Source organism: Diceros bicornis, chromosome 17, assembly GCF_020826845.1.
Source record: "Diceros bicornis minor isolate mBicDic1 chromosome 17, mDicBic1.mat.cur, whole genome shotgun sequence".
Lineage (NCBI taxonomy): Eukaryota > Metazoa > Chordata > Mammalia > Perissodactyla > Rhinocerotidae > Diceros > Diceros bicornis.
Window position 1 is genome coordinate 24,210,070 of NC_080756.1, and position 9,169 is coordinate 24,219,238.

A 9,169-nucleotide genomic window follows, 5' to 3' on the forward strand; every position below is an offset into this window, starting at 1 on the left:
GACACCATAAGAGATAATAAATAATTATGTTTGGGGGTAATTTGTTACACAGCACCAGATAATTAATACAGTATAACAACTAGTCCCTTGCTCAGGCCAAAAGTTTAGGAGTCATTCTGCTTTCCTCTTTTTCTCTCATATCCATATCCAATCTATTCAACAAATCTGGCTCACTGTGTCTCCAAAATACATCAAGTATCTGACCCCTTTTTCTTATCTCCCATGATACACCCTGAACCAAGTAACTATCATCCATGGCTAAAGCAATCATCAGACTCCTAACTGATCTTCCCGACTTGCTTCTTTCTTCTCTACAGCCCATTCTCCATTCAGTGTCTGAGGAGATCCTTTGAAAATCTCTATCTGAATATGTTTCTTCTCTGCTTAAAACCCTCCATGATTGAAGAAATTTGAACAGTCCCTAGATATTTGATGATATTAAGAAACAATTGTGAATTTTTAAGGTGTGATAATAGTATTGTAGTTAAAAAATTTCTTTGATATACACACAGAAATCTTTATAAATGAAATGCTGTGATTTCTGGGATAGTTTCAAAATAATCCAGAGAGAGGGGGGAATAGATAGGGGTGTTCAAACAAGGCTGGTCAGGAGCTGAGAATTGTCAATGTGAGGTGATGGGGAGGGGTCAGTATACTATTCTCGCTATTTTTTGTATGTTTTAAATTTTATTTTCTAAAAAAAGGGGGAAAAACTCCTTCAGTGTCTTTCTTTCTCTTACTCTTTTGTTCCCTTCTCTTCCTTTATTTTTCCCTTTAAGAAAACACATTGGTTTTCTATGTTTTTTCTTTTGTGAGGAGATCAGCCCTGTGCTAACATCTGCCAATCCTCCTCTTTGTTTGCTGAGGAAGACTGGCCCTGGGCTAACATCCGTGCCCGTCTTCCTCCACTTTATTTGGGATGCTGCCACGGCATGGCTTGACAAGCAGTGCGTCCGTTCACGCCCAGGATCCGAACCAGCGAACCCTGGGGCCGCCAGAGCGCAGCGTGCACACTTAACTGCCGGCCCCAAACATTGGTTTTCTTTCTTTGCCTTCTTTTGAGGTAGCCACACTTGGCAGGGCCTGAAGAGCTGGGACCAAGGATGCAGTCAGAGCTGAGGAGGTGGAGAGGTTAGGGCGAGGCAGAGTTCCAAGGTGAGGAAGCAGTGGTGGACTTAAAAGATTGGTTATAGGGCCGGCCTGCTGGTGCAGCGATTAAGTGCGTGCACTCTGCTTTGGCGGCCCGGGGTTCACAGGTTCAGATCCCAGGCGCGCATTGTCACACCGCTTGTCAAGCATGCTGTGGTGGCGTCCCATATAAAGTAGAGGAAGAGGAGAATTGGCGACGGATGTTAGCTCAAGGCTGGTCTTCCTCACACACACACACAAAAAGATTGGTTATGTAAAGGAGGAAAGAGCAAGTAAGTAAATGTCGGGGGAAGAGAGAGAATCTCTCTCTGCCCTTTCCCTTAAGGTTCTTCTGGCTGGCCAAATAATCAACAAGACAGGTTAGCAGGAGAAAATAATACCAAGTTTAATAACATGTATACATGGGAGAAAGTAGGGACACTGCGTTTCTCAACACAATAGCAGAAGTTCTCGTCTTAAATACCATGTTCAGCCAATGACAAAGGAGGATTTTGGGGGTGGGGGAGTCAGTTACAGGAGATTACCACTAAAGCACAGTAAACAAGAGTAAGGTTTATTATGTAGCTCAAGGCCTCACCTTCCACATTGATAAGTCACTAGAAATGAGCTCATGCCCCTCTCTTCTCCAAACAGAGAGGGAGATACCTTTACAAATGGAGATTTCCCTTATAAATGTAAATGATTGTCTGGCAACTCTTCGCAGGGTCATCCAGAGAATGTGGCCAGAGAGACAGAACTTCTGATAAGAGGGGCTTGTTGGTGCCTTTCCTATTGTAACATTTACCCTACGTTATCTTTACAGCCATCATGATAGATCTGTTCCAGGAAGGAGCTACCATGTCAAATTCTTTAGGCAGTTAGTGGGGGAGGTCAAATGTCCTCAGAGAAAACAACCAAGGTAAAGAGATAGATTTCAGGGTGGCCAAATCTTGATCTCCCACATAAATAAGGTACAAATATGGAAGGATGAAGGCTACAATAAATCCTGTGGTTTTGATTGGAATTGGAGATATTGGAGAAGTCATGGTATTTTAAAATATATATACCTAGCTAGCTAGATATAGAAATAGACGCTATACGTGTTATATGTGTATGTTATATGTATATGCTATATACATATGTTATGTGTGTGTATTTCCTACCTCAGTCCAATGAGAAGGTCTAGAAGCAAAAACATCCTAATAATTATGACCACACTCAGCACCTAGATCTTGGTTTCTAAATGCCATTCCCCACTAAAAGGAACCAGCACTCCTGGGAGAAATGGCTGATGCCAGGGCTGGGGCAGGGGAAGCACAAGAGGAGCCTGGAACATTTTCTTGGACCAGAAAGTAAGGAAGAGCTTAAAAAATGATGAAGACACATCAGAAGGGCACAGGATGCAGCCTGAAGGGATTCCCACTGGCCAAATCTGAGACAATTTGAGCATCCAAAGACATAATAAAGGAATAAATTATGTATGATATTTATATATAAATATAAAAAATAGATTGAATATAATAGGAATCCATGAGTCCACAGAGATATAAATGAATGAGTGAGTGGAAGAATTAATGAATGGGGGAAATGGAAAACTCTTTCTTACATTGGACTGCAGTTAATAAATGTTGAAGGAATGATGAAATTAGGAAATCTCCACTTGGCAACCACCGTGATAGTGGTTGAGACATGAAGCATCAATGGACACTAAAACCAGGGGTAAAAGTTTATTGAGGAATGGGATATTTACATAGTCTCAAAGCTTTTTACTGACAAAATAATTTATTACACAGGTAAAAAATAATAACTTTAGGGGCCGGCCTCGTGGCGCAAGCGGTTAAGTGCGCGCGCTCCGCTGCGGCGGCCCGTGGTTCGCTGGTTCGGATCCCGGGCGCGCACCGACGCACTGCTTGGTAAGCCATGCTGTGGCGGCGTCCCATATAAAGTGGAGGAAGATAGGCACAGATGTTAGCCCAGGGCCGTCTTCCTCAGCAAAAAAAGAGGAGGATTGGCGGATGTTAGCTCAGGGCTGATCTCCTCACAAAAAAAAAAAAAATAATAATAATAATAATAATAATAATAATAATAACTTTAGAGTGGAGAAATCTATAGACACGTCCTTAATCAAAATTAACATCACTAGAGATGGGCAGATTAACATCATGCTTTTCTTATATGTCATACTGAGAAGAATACATAACTTCTGTGAAATTCCTACCAAAAAGGCATATCCTGAATCAAATTTTGAGGAAACGTCAGAGAAACCCACACTGACAGGCATTCTACAAGATAATTGGCCTGCCATCTTTAAAAATGTCTAGGTCTCAGAAGACAAGGAAAGACTGAAGAACTATTCCAGATTGAAGTAGATTAAAGAAATATGACAATTAAATGCAACCCATGACTCTAGATTGGATCTTGTACCAAAAGAAAAAGTAACTTGCTATAAATGATATTATTAGGATAATTGTAGAAATTAAATGGAATCAGTTAGCTGATAGGTTTATATCAATATTAATTTTCTGATTTAGATGGTTGTGTCACCCACTAGGTGCCTCGAGAAACTCAAAGGTGGGTTTGGAAGCAATTAACTGTTTTTCCAAGTTGTTTCTTTTCCTTTTGTGTGTTAAGGAGATGTAACCACCAGCCATCCTGAAACTGACCAAGCCTCACCACAAGAGCTATGCCCATGACCTTTGCCTTATTTTAATGCAAAGATCTCTCCAGGAGGAGCTTAGGCCTTATTATGTGGAAGCATATTTTGCAACTGAGCCTGTGCAAGTGAATACCCACCTCTCCCTTTTGAATATTCACTCCCCATGGCAAATAAAAGTTCCTGCTTCCCTTTGTTTGGAGACACTATGACTTTGGAAGGGATTCCTCATGGCCTCCTATTTGCTGCAAATGGACTTTACTTTGTGAGACAACTTCCACTGATGTAGAGTCTTCTTTAACGCACTAGGAGGCGAGCCCGCTTGGCTCGGTAACAGTTGTACTATGGGTTTGTAGGGGAATCTGGGTGGAAAGTATATGGGAGTTCTTTGTATATTCTTGCATCTTCTCTGTAACTTTGAAAGTACTTCAAAATAAAAAGTAAAAACAAATAAACAAACCCCAAACAAAGGCTCCAGTAGCTTACCGCTGAATGTAGCTGGATAAGTGTGATCCCTCACTTGACCCTGCCAGCCCCTGCTTTCATCTCCCTTCTGGAACCTTGTTGAAACCTCTCCAGCCACCCTCGTCTTCTTTCACTTCTATGAACACCAAATGGGTTTCTATGTCAAGGTCTTCGCATTTGCTGTTCCTCCTTCCTTGAAAGATTCCACCCAGTCTTCACAAGGCTCCCTCCTTTTCATTCAGCTTTCAGCTCAAATGGGTCACATTAGGCTCTTTTATTTTCTCCACTGCACTTATGAAACTTTCTTACTTGTTTATCTGTGTGTTGCCTATCTTTCTGGAGTAAATGAAAGTTCACTGAGGGCAAGGATTTTGTTTCTTTCACCCCCCATATACCCAACAGCTAGGACAGTGCCTGGTGCATAACAGGTGCTTATTAAGTATGGCTGTCTGACTGGTTTTGAAACATTTGTTGGATTAATGACATATTGAGGGGCCAGCCGGTGGTATAGCGATTAAGCGCGCACACTCCACTTTGGCGGCCTGGGATTCGCAGGTTCGGATCCTGGGCGCGCACTGATGCACCACTGGTCAAGCCATGCTGTGGCGGCGTCCCATATAAAGTAGAGGAAGATGGGCATGGATGTTAGCCCAGGGCCAGTCTTCCTCAAAAAAGAGGAAGATTGGATCAGATGTTAGCTCAGGGCTAATCTTCCTCACACACACAAACACAAAAATGACATATTGAGCCTCTATAGAAGTCTTTTAATTTAGTATTCTAGTCCTTTGACATGATCTGGTTAAAGAAAAAATTTAAAAAAAGAAGAAGAAGATGAAAATAGAGTTTAGTGGCCAAATACATTAGAGAAATGCTCCACACCTTCCCCCTTCTTTGGGACTCGCAAAGCCTCTCAGAAGCGCTCCTAAAATGAACCCTGCTTATCTTTATTTAACAACGCATGTCTCAACTGTATTTGAACATGGAATCCTCTTTTCAATTTGATGTGACAATATAAAACACTGTGCTGGGATCTTTCTGTACTGCATGCTCAACAATAGAGGCATAAAACAACCATGGTGTATAGATATGTGAAAAAATTAAAAAATCTCTAAACACATCAGAAGGTGTCTATTGTTTGACCCAACAATGAAGCCATGGATACCACATTGTGTTTACTGCGAAGTGGGGCTGCCTCATCCTTGATAATCAGATGTGCCATGTCCCTCCCTCACTGGCTGCTGTGCCAAAGGGGCATGAGAGCAGGCTGTGGATTCTAACCCTGCTGTTGACACCAGGGGAAGAACTGTGTAGGTAATACGGGATTATCGTGTATCTCTTGGATTCCAGAAATGAGAGCTCAGCTAAGCGACATAACTTTAGCAACATAACAAAACATAAATTAAGTTTTTTGTCTAGCAATTTATGTAAAGTATAGTGTTCCTAAACAATCATAAGGGTATTTTTTTAATACTTTTGGATGACTTTCGAGAATATTCATTATCTTTCCACATGTGGATTCTAATTGTTACTAAGGAAGTGTATTTTACACCCATTTAGTACCATGTTTAGTCTGGTTTGGTTTTACCAGCCTTTTGGTGCTATCACATCTCCTCCACCCTCCAAGTAGAAGATTGACTACATTTTAAAAAGTGGGTGTGAAAGGAAGAAGTTACATTGTTTCTTCTTCACAAGGAATTTCTCTGACCTAAATCTACCTCCCTCCCTTCTTTTCTCCCTGGGCTGCACCCAACCTGCTCTATCTACTGTTCCCTGCCACTCCCACTCCTGTCTCCCATACACACAGTAGCAAGAAAACAGAAAAGAGGCTCAGCAGTTTTACCAAAAGTCTTCAAATTCCAAAATGTCTTCATGATATTTTTCCCCCTCTGTTTACTAAGTCAACAATTTAAACCCCAATCTACCCCCAAGTTCTCTCCCTCCCCAAATGCATTTCTGTTCCCTTATTATCATTCCTTATATGTTTTAATTTGAGAACAATTTTTTCCCACAAGGATCTAATCCAAACCTTAGAAGACACAAAGTTCAGGTGAGGGCAGGTCTTCTTTGTCTATATATTTCACCACCACTGGGGTAAATGTAGGGGTGGTTTTGTTTCTGCATGAGTGCAAAGCATCCATGTATGGAAGCTTCCACGTGTAGAAGCAATCATGGCCCCAGAGAACCAAGTTGGATTGAAGGTAGATTCTACTACTGTCTTTTGGGGCTACAGCTTCTCACAAGAGTATCCACAAGTTTAGACTTGGGATGGCAAAACCTTAAGAGCATCTTTCTTCTCTACATCCAGGGGCAGAATGGGAAAGGAACTGACATGGTTTCCAAATGTCCACTGTGGACAGCATCCACCTTTGTGATTCAGGTTAGAGAAAAAGAGGAACAAGTGGTAAGAGAAAAAAGGAGTTAAAAAGGAAGAATGAAAACAGAAAGAAAAAAGTATTAAAATATCATCATGGATATTTTAGACCAAATACAGTATTTATAGATAATACATGTAGGAACTTTCTAAACCTGGGAACACATACACACATACACACATACATGTAATATTTAATACAAATAAATATTAATTTATTTAGGAATGAGTTGGTCCTGAGAAGAAATACGGAAGGATGGTCAATTATAGGTTTCTATTTTTCAAGTCAAGTATCCAGAGATACCATGGAGGAAGTGTTACGGTACCAAGTGGGCTCGCCTCCTGGTGAGTTAAATAAGACTCTACACCAGTGGAAGTAGTCTCACAAAGTGTATGTGCAGCAAATAGGAGGCCATGAGGAATCATCTCCAAAGTCATGATGTCTGCAAACGAAGGGAAGCAGGAAATTTTATTTTGGTTGGGGAATGAATATTCAAAAGAGAGAGGTGGGTATTCACTTGCACAGGCTCAGTTGGAAAATATGCTTCCACATAATGAGGCCTAAGCTCCTCCTGGAGAGATCTTTGCATTAAAAGTAAGGCAAAGGTCATGGCATAACTCTTGTGGTGAGGCTTGGTCAGTTTCAGGATGTCTGGCGGTTACATCTCCTTAACACACAAAAGGAAAAGAAACAACTTGGAAAAACAGTTAATTGCTTCCAAACCCCTCTTGGAGTTTCTGGAGGCCCCTCGTCAGTGACAGAAGCAGTTCTGAATCTAAAGCTGCAAAAGGGCAGTTTTCTCATCTGGAATTTTTCATCCTCAGCTGCGTTTTTAATATACAAATAGCCCTGCAGAATCATTCAACTTAAAATCTAGTCAGCCAGTATCTTCGTTATCAGACGGTTGCTAAGAACAATATGCCTCTGAAAGCAGTCATGGTTCATAGCATAGATAAATTGAGGGGAGGATGTGTTGAGGAGAAAAGCCTACTCCCTTCAGAATTTCATCTTGAGCCAGTCCTACCCAAGTTACTCATAAACTCCTCAGCCGCTGTAGGCCCAGGAGAACCAGTTCTGCTTATCCCCTTGCTGAGGAGCAGTGACTTATCTTGTTGAGGATCAGTGGCCCCTTGTTGCTCTGACATTTATGATGCAAGTGTAAGGGGCATTGCAAATCGGCTAGAGTTAGAGCATGAGAGGCCTGCTGGTGGCTTCTCTCTTTTTCTCCCCTCTAGTGTAAATAACACCCAGGGCTGAAGGCTGGAGATTTGTTAATGTGGCCACTTAACAAAGAGTCTTTAAAGAAATTATTTAAACTTTTTTATCCATAGGGATCCAAGATTTCTAGTGAACCATACATTGGTGGAAGAAAATGGGAGGGGTGCTTTAGAACAGTTTATCTCCTCTAAGAAACAAGGATTGGGAAGAAATACCACTGCTGTGGGGTTGTGTAGGACATGGGCAAATTTGTAAAAGAAAAAAATATTCCCTCTAACTTCCCCTTTCTCCTTAATGTTGTTTTCTTCATCCATTGGTGCACAGATATCTTACTTGTCTCAAAGTCTGCCCTCAAGAAAGAGAATCTATCTAGGTTGAAAGCAGTAAGACCTCAAAATGTGGACCCAGGAAGGGCTGGGTTTGGTTCAAGTTTTTACTCTGCTACTTAGGAACTGTGTCAACTTGGGCAAGTTACTTCACTTGGTGTGTCTGTTTCCTCCTTGGGTGGAGTCAGGGGAGGGAAGTGATCGACACAAAAACAGCTAACTCATTTATATCAATGTTCTCCTCACTCAACAAATATTTACTTAGTCTTACTCTGTGCTGTGCACTTGGGATACAGTGGTAAACAAGACACAGAACTGGTCTTCAAGAAGAGGCCTTCAAGTCTGATTAAAACTTCTGAGTGCCTATTATATATACACATATATCATGCATTTGCTAGGGAATTGAACATACATAATGTCAACCTAACCTCACAACAGGAGTGTTATCACTCAGGATTCCTCAGCACTCACAACCTCCACTCTGAATGGTCTGTGGCTGAGTAATTCTTCTTTCAATAAATATTTATTAAGGGCCTACTATGTGCCAGGCATTGTGCTAGGCAGTGGAGATTTCATGGGGAACCTTGTTGCTGGATCAACTGACTCCATCAACTGACTCCAACTCAATCAGACTCCATCTGATTAACATGATTACTTCCTGAGTTTATTCAGACAACACTTGGAGTGTCTTAGGGTGTCTCCTGTACAGTGGAAATCATATTATTCAGGTGGTTGATATTTAGTCTCTGTATTTTCTAGATTCATTGAAAAGGTACATGAAACACATGTTCCTAAATGGCTGAAGGGAAGACAACAAATATTTCTCATGCATCCCTCACGTGCCAGGCTCTGGTCCTCCTGTGAATTTTCTCATTTCATCTTCATAACAAGGATGTGAGGTAGATATTATCTCCAGTTTACAGAAGAAGAAACTGAGATTCAGAGGGGTTAAATACCAAGGACTCCTGGGCCGGCCCCGTGGCTTAGCGGTTAAGTGCGTGCGCTCC